The following is a 22,107-nucleotide window of genomic DNA, read 5'->3' as shown; positions in this document are numbered from 1 at the left end:
ATAAACACGTCAAATGGGAAACACCACAAACTGATTTCTTGAGTTTGGATCAGGGATACACCATGGGCTTCCACTGAGTTCAAGTAGTGAGAGGGTAAGTAAGACTCTGGGTCCCCACAATGTGTCTCTGCCATCAAAGAAAGGCAGTGCAGGATGTCCAAGGCTAAGAATCTGCCTTCCAATGCAGGGGACATGGGTTGGATCCTTGGTTTGGGAACTAAGATTCCACCTGCCTGGAGGGCAGGGCAATTAAGCCACAATGAAGAGCACTAGTGTCGCAACTAAAACCCAACACAGTCAAAAGTAATTAATAAATAAATAGTGCCAGAAAAGGCAGTGTATTCATAAGCAGAGTGAGCAGCAAAATGTCACTTACTGAAGGGACTGGTCTTAGAGCAGGGGCAGAGATTATAACCAACAACATGTTTTTCTAATTAAAAGTCATATTTTCATTTCTTAAAGTAAGCAAATTCATATGATGTACACTTTAAGAAAATGTAATTTATTAAAAATTATAAATATAAATTATAAATGTAACATGTATATTATCCACATGTGATGGTAGCAATTAAATTTTGAAAAACTTCATAGAAGAATGTGTTACCTCATCATATGTTGATTATTTAACATATTATTCACCTTTTTCTTATGTCCTACCAAATTTCACTGTGACACTCATTTTATACGAAAACTGGGGAAAAAGATGGCCCACCAAAGAAATCTCTCCTGCCAAGTTCCACATTACTGTGGGTCTCGGCTGAACTGCCATTATTTTTTTAACAATGATCCTTAATTTAGTCAATCGTAAGTCTTTATTTACAACCGAAGGATATCTAAATTGAATAGTTGGCATCATCTCTTTCGGTGTGTTTAGGAATTACACCTCTACCATTTGGAATCCAATTTTTAATTCCAAAACTATCGGGAGCCCCCCGATGAGCGAAGCCCTCACCCAGAGACTGTAGAGGGTGATAGAAATTCAACCGAGTCAACAAGCAGAGCATCTGGCGGCTGAGCTTTTGCTGCAGTGGTTGTTCCGTCTGTATTCAAATGGATATGGGCTCTGCAAGCCACTTTGTGTTCTAGGAGAAAAACAACAGATGCTGACGCACAAGGAGAAAGGGCTGGATTTTTCCTTAAAATTCTGAGCCTCTGAATACATGGTTTCATCCCCAAATCCCTTCTCCAGCGCCACCCCTGCCAGAGCTCTATTCATTAGACTCCATCATTCCAAGTCAATTCAAATACACACCCAAATGTCCTGTAATGAGACACAAACATACACAGCTGCACCGAGTCTCAGGGTCCCACATTATGTTGGCATAACTTTAAATATTAAACAATCCCCCAGCCTCTGGTTATTGTCACTCACTACGGTAGACAATGTCATGTTATCCGCCCCACACTGTTTCTCCTTTCTCTGACAAGAGCACCCCCTTTTCCTGGAGGTAATTATCCTTCCACAACTCCTGGCAGGTAATGGCTTCCCCAGCACACCCAGCAGAGGCCCTCCCCAGATTTCACAAGTGGACACCGAGAGAAGAAAATCTTGTTCCCTCAGTGCCTCTTCTTGTGGCTTAGAAAGCCTGGAGCGCTCTCTGCAGATTCGCCCACCACACACCCAATCTTTGGCCCTTTGAGGGTCAACCAAAAAAAGTAAGTAGAGAGACATCATGACATCATCAGAATCCTTGGAGCCAGGCATGCCTGAGCCTGGCTTGACCTCTGAACTTGCAAATTACACTGGCTGTCATAAGGCCTTTGGTAACTTAGCATCCTTTCTACAACACGTACACTTTTTTCAGTCCACAGATGCCACTTTTAGGATCCTCAGTGGTTATTCAACACTTCTCCTCCCCACCAGGCTGGGTTGAAAACTTTCTTCCCACATGCCTAAATACAGAACATTGGTCTTTTCCTCTTTTGGTTACATATTCAGCCAATTATATTTCATGATGGAAGTGTTTCTCACCAATTTAGCTGCTATCTTTGGAGAACTGTCCTCCTAGAAAGTTGTAGTGAAACTTTCTTCCCATCAAGGCATTGGGTTCTTGCTTCACTTCCCTGGTAAAACTGTCTCTAATTATACTCTCTAGATTTTTTCCTTCCACTACTTACTCTGCTGTTCTTATTTTCTTTCTTCCTTTCCTGTCTTTTCCTTTAATGTCTTCCTAAAGCAGGGGTTCTTAACAAGGTCCATACTTCAACCATCAATGGGCTTCAGGATTTATCAAAGTCTCTTGAAATTATGTGCAACTTTCACATGAATTTGCACATATACATATGTCATCAATCACTGTGTAACAAAGCACCCCATAATTTAGCAGCTTAATACAACAAGCACTTATTAACTCACAGTTTGGGTGGGTCAGAAATCCAGATGCAGCTCAACTGGGTCCCTCTGTCCCTTGCAATGCAGCAATCAAGGTGTTAGTCTGGGATCTGAAGACCCTGGAAAAGGAAAACACACTTCTAAGCTCACTCATGATTATCGACAGGATCACGTTTCTCCTGAGTTGTTAGCTGTGCATGTGTGCTTACACTGCTCAGTCATGTCTGATTCTTTGAGACACTATGAACTATAGCCCACCAGGCTTCTCTGTTCATGGGATTTTCCAGGCAAGAATATTGGAATGGGTTGCCATTTTCATCTCCCGGGGATCTTCCCAATCTAGGGATCAAACCAGCGTCTCCTATATTCACAAGTGGATTCTTTACCACTGAGCCACTTGGGAAGCTCCGGGTTGTAAGCTGGGGACCAACCAATCCCTAACCACGTGGGTTTCTCATAAAGTGGCTCACAGAATGGCATCTGGCTTCCCTCAGAACCAGCCAAAGAAAGTAAGAGAGGGTGAGCAGGGCAGATGTCTCTTGTGATCTAATCTCACTAGTGACATCCCACACCCTGTACCGTTCCTGTGATTAGAGGCAAGTTGCTAGGTCCAGCTTATTCTCAAGTGAATCAGGTTACACAATGGTGCCAAAATTAGGAGGTGGGATCACTGAAGGCCATCTTAAAGCTTCCTGCCATAAAATACTGTGAAGAGGAAGATGAGTCATATCTTTCATCAATTTTTTATTTCTGAATCAACATTCATATTCTCTGTTTCTGTCTCAACCATCAGTTTCAATCAAAGTCTTCTCCATTTTCACAAAATCACTAGAAATCATCTCTCCAAAACATGCTGGACTTCGCCCCCCTCCCTTCTCTTAAATTTTTATGATGCAAAAATCTTATGTTGTCACCCATTCCCATCTCTCTCTCACACATACACACGCTCGTGCACACACACACACACACACACACACACACTTTATTCCAAGGTCACTCAATTAGTAGTGGACTGTTTTGATCACATAAGAACATAGGACAAGAACTCAATTTTGTAGAACACTGGTCCTTACACTCTTAGACTCCTTTACACCCTTAAAATTATGGTTAAAAATTATTGAGACCTCTAAAGGGCTTTTGTTTATTTTGTGTGTGCTTAGTTGCTTAGTCACGTCTAACTCTTTGCAACCCCATGGACTGTAGCCCGCCAGGCTCCTCTGTCCATGGAAATTTTCCTGGCAAGAATACTGGCACAAAAATCACGTTTGTAAATATGACGACCAATCTCATCAAGAGTCTTTAGGTACTGGAAAGCAGTCAGCTTGCTTCATGGTAAAGAAAACAAGTTTTCTGGAATTCTAAATTTCTCCAAATTTTATCATGGGCTATATACACACTGTCAGTTATTTCCCTTGAAGTAACAGGCCCACTTCATTCATTTTGGGGGAAATATCTGCCTAATAACCAAGTCTAAGTAATCATAATTTGTCTGATCAGTTGTTCTTTCAGATGAAAATCATGTCCCATGCGAAAATGGGGCTGCTGCTGCTGCTAAGTCACTTCAGTCGTGTCCGACTCTGTGCGACCCCACAGACGGAAGCCCACCAGGCTCCCCCGTCCCTGGGATTCTCCAGGCAAGAACAGTGGAGTGGGTTTCCATTTCCTTCTCAAAAGTGCCTTTCTTTGAGACAACCATCATACATAGTACATAGCAGAACGCTTGATTCATACATGCCATTTTGTCACACAGAACAGGACAAAGATGTAGTGTGTTGAGATTTAACCTGTCTTACTGCTTTATCAAGGTCACTGTTGAGCAACATGGACTTTTCTTTCTCCAGCCAGTGTGGAAAAGAATACAACCACCAGCAGTGCAGGCTGGTGTTGCTGCCTGGAATCATCCAAAGATGCCAGCACTTTACATGCCATTGCTTTTGCATGAACAGTGCAGATGTCAATATATTGAAAAAAGGAAATAACATCTCAGTATTATTATGAAAATAGTTTTTGACATCACGGACACATTCAAAGTGTCATGGGAACCCCCACGGATGTGTAGACTATACTGAAAACCATTGTAATAGACTATTTTATATTGTTTTTTGATCCTATCACTCATTACTACACTGAAGGAGCAGGGTTCGACATACTATGTGCTCATTTCTGCTTAGCTAGATCTGACGGGAGAAGGGAGTCCTATAATAAAATTACTCTTCTGATTTACTGAGCATGACTCATCCATTAGCTCCCAAATATCACTAATTCACAAGTTTTGCCAGAAAAATCATTTTTTAAAAACTTAAATATTTAAAGGCGCTTTTATCCAGCTGAAAACAAGTATACTATCTTGACACAAATCTAAGAACTATATTAATACCCATGATATATAAAAACTCCAATTTTTGAAGAAACTTTAATCCAGTGTATTACTTAAGGTCATTCCAGGTACCAGCAGTGATAGCTCATGTTTGGAAAGATGGCAATAAACTCTTTGTATCTTTGAGCTCCTTCACTTTGCCAAATTCCATTGTATGCAAATTTATTTCCATATTTCCCTTAGATTTTTACATCTACAGATTGCAAGTCCCTCCGGTTGGGGATAATTTAAGGAAAGGAAGCTGGAGATTGGGAAAAAGAAAAGGGAGGTAAAACAGATGGCAGTAAAGAAATAGAAGTTTGAGCCTGAAGCTCTGGGAGAGATAAATGGGGAGGAGACGGAGCATGAGGACGGAGCCCCCACTCTGCCCTCTCGGGTCTGGTGAGGCGGGGAGAGGAGGTAAATGGAAAAGGGACTGCTACAGTGTTTTTCCTTGTGACCAGTGCTGGGCCCTGGTGCTAGAAACCAAAAATGCCTCCCCAGATGTGTTAAATAAAGCTTGCCCCCAATTTTTTCCATTTGAAAAATCCAGTACTTTTGTGTCTATGAGACCAAGGCTGGATTTAGGACATGGGAATAACCAAATCTAAGTTATAAAATCAGAAGACCATTGAGCATTTGGAAGAAAGGAGAGGGTAGGTAACCATGTGTGTACAAACACACACACACATTATCTCTTCGTGTGCACGTGTTCGGTAGTGAATCCAAATAATATTGAAAGCATCTTGTAATTTGCTCACAAGATGAGAGAGACCACGCAAAGTCGCCATTGAGCAAGAGAGCATAAATGGAAATTAATAGTATAATGTCCATTATAACCCATTCAAGTTGTGAAAATGCCTTTCAGGGTCTTATTTCTCCTGTTATCTTTATTGTTAGCAGATATTTCATACAGTATTTACGAGGATTTTTATTGGCTCACTTGTTATCTTGGCTCTTAAAAACTGTCTTTGCTATAAGGCAGTGTTTTCAGGTTCACTGGAATGTAATAGGGGTGGTGGATGGGAAGCGCTCTGAGCTTCTCTGCCCTCCTCTGAGAACATCTCTGCTTTGACCTAGTTTGCATCTTGGTCTTCTCCCTAAAATTTCATCTCAAGAAAGGGCTCTGGTACTATAACAGACACATTTTAAGTAAGAAAGCCAAAGTCACGATGTCTCAAGTCCCTTTAAAATGAACAAACACTACATACCAAAAATATCTGCAAAATAACATACAGAGACAAGAACAGGCATGTCACAAAGAGGACACTCAGATAACCAATGACATATAAAAACTGTTCAACTCCATCAGTCACCAGGAAAAGGTAAATCACAACCACAAAAACGATGCCATTGCACACCCACCGGCTAGATGAATGTTGATAAGACAGCAATACTAAACTGTTGGCAAGAGAAGGGGAAGATGGGAACTTTCACTGAACGCTGGTGGGTGAGCAAATATCCAGATTCTGGGAAAGATCGAGGGCGGGAGGAAAAGGGGGTGACAGAGGATGAGAAGGCTGGATGGCATCACTGACTCGATGGACATGAGTGTGAGCAAACTTTGGGAGATGGTGAAGCACAGGGAAGCCTGGCGTGCTGCAGTCCATGGGATGGCAAAGAGCTGGACACAACTTAGTCACTGAACAACAAGAAGCCAGGAAGCAGCGGTATCTACCGAAGCTGAGAAGGCACATGCCTGGCAATCCTGCATGAGTCTTTGTACATGTATATACCCAATTTATGGGCATGAGAAGACATTCAAGAGCATACATCATAGCATTGTTAATAGGCAAAAACTATTTTTTTCCTAAAAAATAGGAAAGAAACAATCGCTGTCAACAATAAGGCAGACAGTTAAATATAGTGGCAGACTCATAAAGTGGAAAACTGTACATCCATGAAAAGGATGAATTACCGCCAGATTAAAATAGCAGTGAAGAAAAGAAGCTAAGCATAAAAGAGAACATGTTGTATGATTCCATTTACATAATGCTCAAAAACAGGCACAGCTGCAGGAACGGACATCAGGATAAGAGTTATCTTTGTAGGGAAAGGTCTGGGGTGGTTTCTGGTGTACTGGCAGGATGGTTTCTTCATCTGAGGTCAGTCACCCGAGTTTGTTCCCTTTGTGAGCATACATCAAGATGTACAGGCTCCCGACAGCTTTGTCATTTGTGTACTCAACTTATTGTATTTCAGTAAGAAATTTACTTGAGAAAAAGAAAACCAAGAAATGCAATTTTCAATTATGTAGAATTTTAGGATCCTTTACTATCCCAATCATTCTGTGTACTTTCCCACCCACCTCCCCACCCCCACACGTATTTCTGTTTTTTTTTCCCCTAGATCCTGGGCCAATTTAAAATTTGTTCACTATGTTTCAGCCAGGTCTATTTTAACGGATTGCTACTCTAAATCACCACCACTACTCTATAAGCAGAAGAGCTTCCTCTCCTCCTCCTGGGACACCTGCCCTGAAGAGATGAGTTACTAAATGAATTCAGTGCATGTGTCTTGAGCACCTACCTGAGCCAGGCACTGAGCTTGACTCTGGAAATGCATGGGTGAATGGGGTGGACTCAATCCTGGCATGGTGGTGGTGGGCAGGAGGGTGGGTTGCTGTGTTAATGGGGAAAACCTGCAGTTAAAATCAGTTGTCAGAGAGCGGAGCGTGTTAAATGCCGAGGTGAGTGAAGGTCAGGCGCCAGCGGGTCGCACAGCAGGGTGGATGCCTCTACTCCCTCCGGTCTCTGGGACCACATTTCTCTCCCCTACTTTGGAGGCCAGTTGTTCTTACACTAACACCCTGAGGGTGATGACTCACGATTGCTCTCTGTCTCCTGTTGGTAACCTGTCGCCTCGAATTAAGCATGGAGAATCGGCCTGATTGGGTATCTTCCGTTAGCTTTAATCCTGCGCAAGAATCAGAGCCTTTAAAGTACCTGACGAGGGGAGGAAGGAACATCCATAAAGAAAGAGAATTTTCAGCAGAAAAGACAGAGGACCTTGCTGAGATGCAAACAGAAGCAGGAAGCGTCTTTGTTGCAGCCCGTGGATGGTGGCGACGGTGGTCTCCCAGAGCTCAGGTGTGTAGGTGCTCAGGACCTGGAGAAGGAAGGTTCTGGAACCACCTGCCTGCCTAAATTCAAATAAGAAAAATGTTCTGACTCAACTTTTCTGCGAATGAAACCAGGATACGTTTGGGGAGAGAAGAGGATCAATCCAACACGTGTCTGTATGGCATTAGAAACCCTCTGACACCTCATTGGCTGTAGCTAACGTCATGACATCTTCCTACCACTGGGATTTAAGAGACGGCACAGGGCTCACCTGATAAGATACGTGTAAAGGCCTTGCACGACGCCAGGATTCCCAGCAGCAAAACACTAACAGCTTAGGCTCCAGGAGAGATAAAAATGGGGGTGTGGGAGGCAGCGGGGAGAGGGAACGGAGGGGGCTGGGAGAGAGAGATTGCTTGCCACAGCCAGAAGGCATCAGGATGCTGAGAAATAAAGGGAAGGGAAAGGTGATGAGAGGCGAAAAGTGATGCTGCCTTCATTTCTTAAATTACCAGGGAATGAGCCTAATTACAGCTCTCCATCTGGTAACCTAGCTAGAACATTCTCTAACCAGCAGGGCCTCCATCAAGCTGGGATTATTGTGGTTATTATTATTATTTATTACATGGTGATATTCAAATACCTAAATTATGCAACTAATCCCCCTTAAATGCCACATTCTAAACAAATGCTTTCCAGAATACCATCTCTCGTTATCATAGTTTATCAACTAATTACCCTAGGTCCACCTACCTCTTTATCATAATATAATATTCAAAGCAATTACATTAAAAAAAAAAAAACTTTAGGCAGTATGTCTTCCCATGTAACAGAAATGTAAGATCCTTCAAAGATTCTCCGAGTTGCGGTTCCTGCCTTTGCATCCATCCTCTGTCACAAGCAGCATGGACACTGGTCCCCTAACGAGCAGTCCCATGCTGCAGAGTGCAGGTTGCTGTGTGGCACATTAACCCCACTTTGCGGTTCCGGAGCTTCAGCCTCGAGACCCCCTTCTCCATTGCAGGCGCCCGAGCTTCCAGCAGCTTCCTATGGCAGGATCCGTATTTATAATTCATGCCTCTTCTTTGGTTTCCTTTCCAGGTCTCTCTGGGCTGGTGCTTAAACAAAAATCTCTACCCACACCAGGCACGTGCTCGTCCTTCCTCAATTAATAATTAATAGCAATGATGATAATCAGGAGCGCAGTTTTTGAGATTGGTTTATCTTCTGTCTTGCATCTAAGGATCACTTCTTTCCTCTCTTCAAGGGGTATTACTGAGGCTAGGCAGGCAATGGCAAGCCACTCCAGTACTCTTGCTTAGAAAATCCCATGGACGGAGGAGCCTGGTAGGCTGCAGTCCATGTGGTCGCTACGAGTCAGACACGACTGAGCGACTTCACTTTCCCTTTTCACTTTCACACATTGGAGAAGGAAATGGCAACCCACTCCAGTGTTCTTGCCTGGAGAATCCCAGGGACGGGGAAGCCTGGTGGGCTTCCGTCTATGGGGTCACACAGAGTCGGACACGACTGAAGTGACTTAGCAGTAGCAGCAGTAGCAGGCACAACTTAGGCAGTTCAGGTCAGTCAGTTCAGTCGCTCAGTCGTAACTCAGACATCCCCAGACGTCACTGACTGCATTTCATGTCGCAGTTAACAAAAAACCCAGAGCCCAGCGCAGAAATGTGTTCTTTGGCCAGCAGATCTGCTCTGTCCTTAATGTGGCAACAATGTCACAACTTGTCCTGAGGTCCCCGTCTTCCGTCTTCCCCACGAGACTCTCATCCTGTCCTCAGCTGAACCCAAGTCTACCCTCAGGCTATATGGATGGAAAATGCCGTTTAAGTGAAGCCAACAAGCCTAGTCTCGGGTACAGTCCTTAGATCAGCAGCCTCAGCATCATCTGGGAGTTCATTAGAAATGCAGAAACCCAGGTTCTCAGCTGAGACCTTCTGAGTCAGCATCTGCCTTTTAACAAAATTCCCAGATGATTCGTGTGCACGTTCAAGTTTGAGAGCCCGTGGTCAATGCCTCTTTCACACTAATTGTCTCAGGGCTGACCCGTTCAGCCAATTAGGACCAAGGGGCTCCAATTTCCAAACCTTTGTGTTAGTAGGAAAGCTGCTTCTCATGATGACCAGACTTGAACCTAGACATGTGTATTTGCCAGTGGCTGGCAGCGCTCTCACAAGCAGTGAGGGAGAGAATGCACGAAAATCAAGCCCACCCAAAGGAAGAGAGAGTGACCAACCTCGATGACATGATGGAGCCTGTCTTCACCTGTGCCAAAGGCCATGTCTTTAACAAGACAGTTCGGATACCCAAGACACACATCTTTTTTTGTAATAAATTAAGTTCAAACTTGGCTTTCTGTCACTTGCAACCAAAAGAATCCTAAATGATTCAGGGCCCAACTCCCAAAAGAATGTATCTTCTGCCCATCCACCAGGGTAGACAGTTTCTGACATTTTAAAGGCAAGTCTAAGTTTAGTTGTTCTTCAACCTGGTCTTTCAAAACAGCTCCTAGGTTAGGCCTTTAAAATACATACCACTTCAGTGGGGAGAAAAGACCCACAGGCCAAAGGGTACCAAATTGCTTCAGCGTTTCCTTTCTGCTCTTAATATATTAGATGCGACCCCTGCTTCCCCTTCTTCTCTTAGAGATGAAAGACTCCTTGGAAATGCCAGGCACGCAGCTGTCATTTGGAAATGACAGCCAGCCTGGAGAAGGTTAATGCTCTCATCAAAACCGCCCATCTTCTAAGTTGGTTAAATGGATCTTTCTGGTTCACCTGACTGCTTGCTCTTTTCCCAGATAGCCCAGCATCTCAGTGAAGTATTGCTGCAATGTAGGTGCCTCTGCCCAAGTACTTTGGGCATACAGGTTATCCACGGGTCCCAGGTTTAGCGAAACCCAACCACAGATGTGCCCGGCGTAAACCAGAGGAGGCAGAGCAGGCCAAGGACTACTGCAGGAACAAAGAAAAAGGGACTCTAGAGTGTTTATCACAGAAAATTTGTCCCCGAAAAATGAAGGTCTCAACTGCTTGCCTCTACCCACTCCATCGGCTTCCCAGTCCTGCCAACACTTCTCATGGAGTAGCCCATGTGCCACGTGTCCCAACATCTCCTGGGGTATGTGCTACAGCTCAGGCCCCCTGGGCCTCACGGTTCCTCCTCCAGACTGTCCGAGCCCTGAGTTAATTATTTCATTGGAGTTGGAATTGATGTGCTTAATAAAGCTCCTTTCTGACTCTGAAATTCAATGACCCTGTCAAGACAGAGGATAACCCCTGTCTCTGAGAGGCTGGTGTTAAAAGCGCATGGTTAACCCAGTGAGAAAGATGCTTGCCAGGGAGGGAAGAGGGAAAAGTAGTCTTGAGTCTGTTACACAGATTAGCCGATTCAGTCAGCTAATCATGCAGCCTTGTAGTGAATGAAACACAGAACCAGGCAGTGTTAGGGGATATCGAGGTGTGAGTGTGGAAGTGTAGAAGAAGCAAAAAGGGACTGGAACAAAGGCTCCACGCAACTCCCATGGCAACTTCTTACCTCACCAGCGCTCAGACATCCCCAGAAAAGTCAAGTACCTCCCTGCACAAGTTAGGAGCACTTCTGAAGCATCTTCAAATGCAAGTGACTCTAAAACCTATTGACAGACATTTGGGGGCATTTTATCTTGTACTTTGGAAGAATTTCCAGATGATATTAGTTTTAAAATTAGAACTTTTCCTGAGATGTGCTTAAACAACTTAACCTTTTTACCTGGGCCAGGAGACATAGATCAGAGCACAAACACTCACTCATTTATTCTATGGGAAGAGCCACCATTTGCCGAATGTTATTCCTTTCAAACAGCTCTGCTCTGAGAATTAGCCCGAGTGGGAATATACGCACTTACCTCCCTGAGATCATGCTGCCAGCGTTCTACATGAGGCAGGCAGCTCCAAGAGCAGTCAAATGAGAACCAGAGAGCCGTGTATTGGTTTCCTATTACTGCTATAACAAATTACCATAAACTTAATGACTTAAATGGAGAAGGAAATGGCAACCCACGCCAGTATTCTTGCCTGGAAAATCCCATGGACAGAGGAGCCTGGCAGACTAGAGGACCCCTGCTGGGGTCACAAAGAATCAGACATCACTGAGCACACACACACACACACACATGCAATGACTTAACAACAGAATTCATTCTCTTAGCGTTCTGGGAGCCAGAGTCTGCAAGGAATCTGGTGGGCTAAAATCAAGGGGAGGGCTAGATCCTTCTGGAGACTCCAGGGGAGAATCTGTCCCTTGTCCCTTCCAGCTTCCACTGGCGGCCAGCATCCCTTTGCTTGTGGCCACATCTTTCCAATCTGACACCATCTTCACACTAACTTCTCCTCCCCTGTAGTCAAATGTCTCTCTGCCTCCTTCTTACAATGACACTTGTGATTTCAGTTGACCCTTGAACAACACAGATTTGAACTGTGTGGGTCCACTTATACACAGATGTTTTTCTCCCATAAGTACTACCATACTACACGATATGAGGTTGGTTGAATCCACGATGTGTAACCACAGATACAGTAGGTCGATATGGCACTTGAGCAGCTGAGGATTTTGATATTGAAGGCCAGTCCTAGAACCAATACCCCATGGATACCAAAAGACAGTTCTAATTTCAGGGCTGACTCAGACAATCCAGAATAACCTTCCTATCTCAAGGTCTTTAATGTAATTACAGCTTCAAAATTTATTTTTCCATGTAAGATAACAGTCACAGGTTCTCGGGATTAGAATGTAGATATCTTTAGGGACCATTATTCAGTCTATCATAACCAGATTTGATACCTGAAGAGTGGGCTTGTTGGGGCTGGGGAAAATACAGTGTCATCACTTGCTGAGAAGCAGCCAGAAATCGAAGATCTTGTCCCTTATTATCTAGAAGAGCACATTCAAGCAGCTACACTGGCTCCATCTCATCTCACAGAGTTGGAACATTTACAACCCTTAGAGTTGCATACACGAAGGTGACAGTGGTTGCAGCTTGACTCCAAGAAGTGGAGTCAGGAAGGAATTCCCCATCTCCACGTCATCATTCACTCATATTGGCCATGTTACACTTTTAGCTTTTTGTTGGACACCCTTGACAAGAATGAAAGAAGGGTTACAAGCCTACTTTACAAATCAGTAGAAAACACTTGCAAAGCAACAAGAATTGACTCGAAATTCCTTCCATTGCTGATAGTCTTCTCACATGGAGCCTGGTTTGACAGGAGTTCCAAGAAGGGATAAAGGGAGGGGGAAAATCTACTTTACAAGTTTTTAATGGATGCGGAGAGATGTGTATTCTATGTTTGAAAGGGATGGTTTAAGACAGTCTGACTTTGTGGCTGGAGCAGGCATTTAATTACGGGGTTTTAGGTCTTTTTATGTTTGCCTGTGAGAGGAATTCTTTGTAAATCAGTGACATTGGCCATATGAAAAAATGACCGATTCTTTGAACTGAATTCCCACAAAGTAAAACAGAATCTAGTCTAAACACATTTTCTGATGTCCTGACATCATTTTATGACTCTGCACCATGTTGAAAACTTCAGCTGGTGTTTAGGCGGTCCATTTCTCACTGCCTTGTGGTCTCAAAACCACAGGTCAATGTGCCAGTTGAAATCATCCAAGTCTTAGAGGATGAAGTTCCCTAAATCCCAACCTTTCCCATTTCTCTCTGTTGCTGCCACTCCCTCTGGCTCTGAAATGCATCCAAATACTTTACCCCAGAGGACTGCATCTTCCTGCTAAATACTGCAGCTGAGCACGGACGGCCAATGTGACCCCTTTCTTCCCTCCTCTGTTGGACCTAGACTCCCCTGCAGGCACTTTTTTAGTCTCGATATATTCTCTCCTTCTTCTCTCTCAGAAGCTAGACCGCTTCAACCTCTCTTCTATTCCACATCTTTGTCCCTCAGCAAAAACTTCAAGGCCCAGGATATTTATTTACTCAATCAAATAGCCTTACATGTGCCAGAATTCCACCCTGTAGAATTGCAGAGTTGATTTTTTTTTTTTTTTAACAGCCACCTTTGGACATTCAAACATTTGGAGAAAGTTAGAATAGGAAAAGCCCAGAGGTAGCAAAATCCCTTTGAGGTACTGACAACTAAAACGTAGATCTATTTGGTTGAAAAGAAGCAATGGATTTCTGGCAAGATCAGCTTCAGCTAGAGGCTGATAAATAATCCTGCAGTTTATACTGCTACATAGAACGACAGTGTGAGGAGAGCGAATTGAGAAACAAAAATCCATCCCTCAAAATTCCTTGACCTTAAGTACAAAATCACTCCAGAATGGCCCTAGCAGTCTGAAAGGCAAACAACATGGTTATTTTTTTTTAAGTCTATAAATGTGCTTTACCTGCCAGCAGAGCTGTTAGAATTTAATAGGCTCATACCGACACTCAAGTGTTTTGAAACACCTATTATAAGGGGTGTTTTCAAAACCAACTTTTGCCCAACCAAAAGCAAGGGAAATTAACCCCATGAGAGAGACAGAAAATTGACTGCACGGATTTGACTTTAGTGACGTAGGCTCAAAGGCTCTGAGCTGGTGTACACACCATTGGAACTCCATCTCTGGAGGTCTGTTGGCTATGCACAAAGAAAGACGTTGCTCAGACTCCCTAGGACACCAGTAAGTGGGCCCCCAGATTATGAGGAACATCAGTGGAGACCCATCACCTGGTCCCCCTTTCACAGCCATGATCTCTTGTGGAATGGTAATATGGGGACACAGATGGTGGCCTTGAACCAACAATGAACGTTCACAACAACCTCATGGGTTGTGAATAGTAATATATAATTGCTATTATAATTATTCTTAATTATAAAAATTATAGTTTTTCCAGTAGTCATGTATGGATATGAGAATTGGACCATAAATAAGGTTGAGTGCTGAAGAACTGATGCTTTCAAACTGTGGTATTGGAGAAGACTCTTGAGAGTCCCTTGGACTGCAAGGAGATCAAATCAGTCAATCCTAAAGGAAATCAACCCTGAATATACATTGGAAGGACTGATGCTGAAGCTGAAACTCCAATACTTTGGCCATCTGATACAAAGAACTGACTCATCAGAAAAGACCCTGATGCCAGGAAAGACTGAAGGTAAAAAGAGAAGGTGACAACAGAGGATGAGATGGTTGGATGGCATCACTGACTCGATGGACATGAGTTTGAGCAAACTCCAGGAGATGGTGAAGGACAGGGAAGCCTGGCGTGCTGTTATCCACGGGGTCACAAAAAGTGACAAGACTGAGGGACTGAAAAACGACAATTATAAACAAGGAAGCTGAAAAAAAAGAAGCAAAAACAAAAACAGAAAAAAAGATTAACAAGTTGAGGCTCAGGGAATCCAATCTCTTGTCCAGTCATATAGTCAGTAAATAACAGAATTTGGGTTATTTAACAGTAAATAACAGAATTGGGGCTCACCCAGGGCTTTCTGCCTCAGGAGACACAACCCCTGAGCAACCTTCCCTGGAAAATGTCTAAGGGTGGCTGGACTGTGGGATCACTGAAGTACCTCTCTGGATGTTTCTGATTCCTCTAATTTAACAAGTTCTCCCTCCAAAATGTCTTTTCTGTACCATTTCTATATTGCAAAGCACAACCTCTCCCCAGCTCCACCACCTCTCTGTTTTTCCGGACTGGAGACTACCCTCTGACCTTTAAGGCAAAACACTGATGTACAAATAAGCTCACAGGATGGACTAGAATAAAGCCCCCAATAGCTAATGTACTCTTTTTAGCCTTCTCATTGATTTTTTTTTGCATCTGATACCTCTTTTCAGCCTCCCAATAACCCATGAGGTAGGACTGCTATTACTTCATTTTACAAATGAGGAAACAGAAGGTGAGAGACGTGAAGTCATCTGTCTAAGGTTGCGTGATGAGTTCACGGCAGAGGCAGGATTTGAATCCCATTCAGTGAGACCTCACCACCTACGTTCTCTTGCCTCCAGTGCTCTGCCTTTCTGGCTCCCAGAGCAAGAGAGTAAAGCGTGAATTCTCCTGGTGGCCAGCTGCTGGGAGTCCTGAGGTGTTAGATAACGGGGAGGTTCCAGCACACAGAAGCAGCGTCTGCCCAGCAGAGTTGGCAGTTCTCTGTCAGCCCTCCCTGTTTGCAGGCACAGCCCTCCGGTTAATTTACAACGGGCATCGTGAAGCTGCGGGTGCACACGCTGGTTAGGGAGCCAGTGTCCATTGGTGGCACGTGTCCTGCCATCCAGGGCTCAGCTGCCCCAGGATGAACGAAGGACTCTTGCCCCACGGATGGATGACCTTCCTAAGGCAAGGCAGGCAAACTAAGATGCCAAATCCTTGCTAAGAGGAGAACTGATTGCTTCTCCTCTCCAGCTCAAAGAAAACCCAGAACATGTTACCCTGGATCAAGGGTCATGAGGACTGTGGGGTCAAGCCTAAGGCTCGCCTTTGGCCTTATGTCCAAATGAATATAATGAAATTAGCCAGGATGACTGGAGTAAGCAGCAGTGGTCCAACAACTTGGAACTGAGCTCTCCTTACAAGGCCACACTACTTCTAGTATACAGTAAATGAATAGTTGCAATAAATTTATAGTTATCTTGTTATAATGCAAGCACATATCATTGGCTTTGGGGGCTAATGATAGAACCTTCATTTACTACAGGGAGCACCCAATCTATTCTGTAGGACCAGTTAGTAAACATGTCAGGCTTTCTAGGCACATACAGTTTCTGTAGTATATTCTTTGTTTTGAGCTTTTTTTTGTTTTGTTTTTAATGACCCTTTTAAAATGTAAAATCCATTCTTAGCTCATGGGCTGTTCAAAAACAGGCTGCAGGCCAGATCTGGTCTGCAAGCCATAGTTTGCCATCCCCTAAATTCAAACATATAAAATATATTACAACCATTTTATTATACCTTCTTTTTTTTTTTTAACTAGATGCCTCAAAAAATTATATAAGTAAGTGGCTGGAGTTGAGGTTCACCAGACTCCAGCCAGACCTCGTGGAAAAAGTCTATAGTCTATTCTTAACGTCCTAGTCAATGCTTCTTGCACATTCCATGGAAATATGAGGTAATCAGCGAGAGGAAGATTTAGGAATAAGCATAGCAAACATTAAACTGTGAGTTTTATTATTGCCTTTGGATGAATCTTTGGAAATCATCCATCTTTCCACTTAGGTTTCCCCATCTGTACAATGAGTGTAATAACACTGGCACAGATCCTGGGCAGTAACCAACAGGTTATTTGTGTTCCTGTGGTCTGGCACATTTTTGCTCAGAAACTACAAGTTTTTAGGTCAGTTCCTACTCTGTGGCTTTTCAGTGGAAGCATTTACTGTTTCCTTTGGCAAGAGTAGGAACTTGTTGATGGGAAGGTGAATAATCCGGGGTCAGCAAAAATACTTTAGAGCCTGCGGAACTCCCATTGCAGAACAGCTTTGCTCATGGTGCAATGACCGGGGGTGACCCTGGATGACCTTTAACCACACGAGGTTCTGCACTGATTCCGCACCTCTAAATGGACCAAAGACACTGGAACCAACCTCATCGTCCAGTTGGTCAAGAATCCCAGGAGGTCTTACCCAAGTCTGCCATCGCAACTCCATCCTTCTAGGTGGATGCAGAACAGTGACATACCCTTGGGGATGCAGGGAGCATCCTGCAGAGCAGTGGCCCCTGACCTAAGAGACAGCAGACCTGCATCTGAGTCTCAGCTCCACCCTTCTGTGTGTGTCTCCGTGTGTGTGTGCTTGGCTGTATCCGACTTTTTGCAACCCCATAAAGAGTATTTTGTATTTTGTAGTCCACCAGGCTCCTCTGTCCATGGGATTTTCCAGGTAACAATATTGGAGTGGGTTGCCATTTCCTCCTCCAGGGGATCTTCCCAACCCAGGAATCAAATCCGCATCTCTTGGTCCACTGCACTGGCCTTACACTGGATAAAATGAGGGCCTGGAACTAAATGGTCTCTAAGAAACTCCAATACTTTGGCCACCTCAGGCGAATAGTTGACTCACTGGAAAAGACCCTGAAGCTGGGAGGGATTGGGGGCAGGAGGAGAAGGGGACGACAGAGGATGAGATGGCTTGATGGTATCACCGACTCGATGGACATGAGTTTGAGTGAACTCCGGGAGTTGGTGATGGACAGGGAGGCCTGGCAGGCTGCGATTCACGGGGTCACAAAGAGTCGGACACGACTGAGCGACTGAACTGAACTGAACTGACTGAAGAAACATCTGCCTTTAACTTTCTAAGTCCCACTAAGCCAACTGCTTCCCCTCTCCCCAGTAAATGCCATTAATTCCTGCTTCCTAAAAAAGTTCCTACTTCCCAACAAAAAAGATCAAGAAAGCTGAACCTGCCCATACCCTTTTCTCTCCCACCCTCTAAATGACTGACATCCTCTCTCATGTTTCCTCCCCAGTTTCCTAAAAAGGAAGGAAGGCGTCTTTTCCTCTGGGGATAAGAGTCCCCGTCGGCCCGCTTCCCCTCTGTCCCACCCATCTCAGGATCGTACGCCTCCCAGTGCATCTCCACTCACTCTCTCTCTCTCCGTCCCCTTTCCTTGTGGAAATGCATCCCAGTGGCCCCATTTTCAAGCTCTCACCACAAAACCCCCCATGAACCAGCCTCCCCCTGGAGCCGGTTGGTCGAGCACCCCCACCATCAGTTCTGGCCAGGGCTCCTGAAGCAGACGCACACAGAGCCCTGTAAGGAAGGGCCCTGAAAAGTCTGCTTCTCAACCGGCTCACCCCAGCCCTACTGAGAAACATGTCTTGGCGGGGAACCCTGTGTTCCCCGTTTCCGGATCTCAGAACCAGCCCGCCGCTTGGCATAGAGTAGACTCATCACATGTTTCAAGTTATAAGGAAATAACTGTACCCCGGAAGGAAAAACCAATAGTCACTTCTGGAAAACCATGCCTCTCTTCTGCGTGGGAAAGCTGGCCCCTGCAAAAAGGACCCACTTATCCCCAACAGATGAAAACTAGGGACCTGCAGTGAGCTGGGCTCCTTAGTTTTCACCTATTGGGAATCCTTACTGCCAGCCGAGAATGCAGGGCAGGCTAGCAAGGATGGCTTAAATGGTTCTTTTCTGGCCGTTTCTCCCTCTTTAAAAAAAATTATAATAATGGGGGCAGGGGGGCAATTAAGGAGCTGAGGTTTTAAACCTCCCCAGAGGTCAAACAAATTGCATTTTTGCTACAGAGAGGGGGGAAGGGAGGCAAGGGCAGATGGTAAATCGGCTCCGGAGACCCTTCAGTGATGTCTTTCTCTGGGCGTCCAGCTGGCAAGACCGCTTCAGCGCGAGGGGCAGCCCCTCCGGTGGGCAGCTCCGATCGCAAACAGAGAAACAAGGCGTGCCAGCAGGAGCCTCGCCGGCTGGGAAATTATTTCCTAATAAAACTACAAAGGGAAGGATGGTAACTGGGCACTGCTGACAAGTATTGTTGTCTTGTATCAAAATCTCTTTATAAACCTGTTTGAAGAACAGAGCTGGCTTCTCTTTGAAGTCCCAGTTCAAAGCCTCAAAGCCATTGACTTGCGGGGTTCCTGGCCCCCGTGGGGGCGGCCGGGAAAACAGGAGTCAGAGGAACTTAGCAAACTCTTCGGCACAAATCTGCACTTGGTGCTCCGGGACAAGTTTTTGGTTAGACTTCCCGTTGGGTGCCTAAGGATTGATAACACCCACCCCCAGACACCAGGCGTGTTCTGCCGGTGATCTCATTCAGCCCTGGGAGGTAGACACTGCCACTTCCCACCTGAGAGGTGACGAAACGAGAGCCGAGGCCCCAGCTCTCAGGCTGACTCCAAACCAGGCCTATCGTCCAGTCCATGGAAGCCCGGCCTTTCCTCCCTACATGTGGGCTACGGTGCCACGCGGACCCTGATGGCCAGTTGTGCTGCATTAACAGCACCAGGAAGTCAGGGTGGAAAGCAAAGGTCAGTGCAGGTTCTGTCTCCCAGCAACCTCTCTGCTTAAGACGGGACTTCTACGCTGGCCCTAAGGACACCGAGAGAGGGTCCCTGCCTCAATTTCCCCACACCCAGGTGGGAATCAGGCCACTAAGGGCACAGTGGAAAAAGGAAAACCTCACGTTGTCAGTGGAAGGGCTTTCCACCCCCTACCCCCCGCCCAAGCAGTTGAACCCCCAGGACCTAGGGATGTGGCTTAATTTGGAAGTAGGGTCTGTGCCTGATCAAGCTGAGGTCAGTAGGGTGGGCTCTGGTCCAATGGGGCCGCTGTTCTTAGTCCAAGGGAAACTGGAACACAGAAGCACACAGGCAGAGAGGGGAGATGAAGTGAAGACACAGGAAGAAAGCCACCTGCAGACGCCTGCAGCCTCCAGAAACTGGGAGAAAGGGCTGGGCAGACTGTTCCCCACAGCCACAGAAGGAACCAACCCTGCTGACCCTGTGATTTGGACTTCCAGCCTGCAGACAGACGGGGAGAACGGAAGAGTGTTTAAGCCACTCAGATGGTGGTGCCTTGTGACGCCCTAGGAGCGAATCACCTCCCAGCCCTGGCCTGCGTGCTCAGTCGCTCAGTCATGTCCAACTCTTTTGTGACCCCGTGGACCCCATGGACCCACCAGCCTCCTCTGTCCATGGGATTTTCCAGGCAAGAATACTGGAGTGGTTACCATTTCCTCCTCCAGGGGATCTTCTAGACCCGGGGATCAAACCTGTGTCTCCTGCATCTCCTGCAATCGCAGGCAAATACTTGACCACCTGGGAAGCCCTAGACCTAATAAAAATGTTTGCTTTTCTGATTTTATAAGCAAGGTCATGGGTCCTAAGACCCCTGCACTGGCGACGCTTAATCAGGGTCTCCCACCAGGAACACAGGAGACAAACAAGGGGAGTCCTCTTCTCTCTAGGAGATAGAGGAGGTTTTGATTGTTTATTCTTCTATTTTTCTGGTATAAACTGTGCAAAATTCTGTCCAGACCCAATAGCCACTTTGCTGTCCCTCCCCCGCCCCAAACTCGCCCAGCCTTAGGGAGGTGTTCCTCTCTCTTCTCCGCTGGTCAGTAGGAAGAGGAATCCGTTGGCAGGACTGTTTCCCAAACACATGGGCCAGAGTTGGTAAATATTCTGTAGTTCTTTTGCCTCGTCAACCAAGGAGGCGGGAGGGAGGCAGGAGCATCTGCTGAAGACAAGAGTCCTCAGACATCTTTCCTCCAGGACCAAAACCTCGAAGAGCTGACACCCGGGGTCATGCAGCCTGGCGCAGCACGGGTCTCCACTGGGCGCTCCCACTCTCTGCCTGCCGTGGTTGCTGCTTAGTCCCTGTGCAGTGGCTCTTTGGGAACCCATGCACTGCAGGGCACCAGGCTTCCCTGTCCTTCACCACCTCCCAGAGTTGGCTCAAACTCATGTCCAATGAGTTGGCGATGCTACTCTCTGCCTGGCTGGATTATAATTTTCCTCTTTGCCTTTTGGGCCACGGGACCGTTTCCATATATAAATGGGGTGCAGGCTGTGGTTTACTGCAGTCTCCATCACTTAAGATGATAGCCACTACATGAGCCAGTGACCTGGCTTGCTGGTGGCCATTTCCCCCAAACCTAAGCTGGCACCCCATCTTCCCAGGCGCACTTGTTCTGCCACACACTCACCCCCTCGCCCCCCGCCCCAAACAGGCCCCTCCCACCCCACTCTGGAAGAGACAGACCCAAACCCACACCTATTATTAATAGTGATCTCCTCGGAAACAAAACAGCCGGCTCAGTGGAAAGCTGCCGGGTGGGAGGGGCGTCCCTCGGGCCACACCCCCAGCCATCAGCGTGCTCCCGCTTGCCGACTCGTAAACACCTCACCTCACCCGGCTTCTCGGGCATCCGCTGCCAGGGGAACAGAGGCCGCAGACCCCGGGGGGCGCCAGAAAGACGCGGGAGGAGGAGGCTGGGTGTCGGGACGGGCATCTGTCGTCTCGGCAGGTCTCGCCTTGGCAGAGCATCCCTGAATCCTTCGTGCCATGCAAATGAGGTGCCGGGGAGGTCACTGCCTTCTGCCCGATTATTATCTCTGACATTTTATTCATAATAATTACAGAGCCTTTCCACCTTCAAAGTGCTTGGCAAACAATAATTAATTAATTAACACTCGTAACACCCTGGCGAGGTAGCTTAGTGTTATTAATTTATCTCTTCAGTGTATTATTATCTGCCGTTTCCTCCCTCCCCGCCGAAGCCGGTAAGCTTGTGCGCTGCGTTTCTTCTTGTCTATTCTGGGCCAACCCTCCCAGTTTCCTACTTCCGTCTTCCAGTCTCAGCAACGATGCTCTGCAGCAACGCGCCTCTGAGTGCCGGCTGGCCTGCACAC

General features: G+C 45.9%; 1 long non-coding RNA gene across 1 annotated transcript; it reads right to left on the bottom strand.

Annotated features, from left to right (window-relative positions):
• Positions 1-548: 548 nt before the first annotated feature.
• LOC129543850 (uncharacterized) lies at positions 549-21,698 on the bottom strand. The gene is made up of 3 exons (XR_008683345.2): positions 21,603-21,698; positions 2,357-2,451; positions 549-1,082 (listed from the first exon to the last, which is right to left on the bottom strand). It is a non-coding gene; the product is annotated as an uncharacterized LOC129543850 (long non-coding RNA).
• Positions 21,699-22,107: the final 409 nt, after the last annotated feature.

The sequence above is a fragment of the Moschus berezovskii genome, chromosome 23, assembly GCF_049115385.1.
Source record: "Moschus berezovskii isolate FMDL1 chromosome 23, NW_MosBer_1.0, whole genome shotgun sequence".
Classification (NCBI taxonomy): domain Eukaryota; kingdom Metazoa; phylum Chordata; class Mammalia; order Artiodactyla; family Moschidae; genus Moschus; species Moschus berezovskii.
Note: the sequence above shows the minus strand (reverse complement) of the source record. Positions and strands in the feature narration are given on the sequence as shown.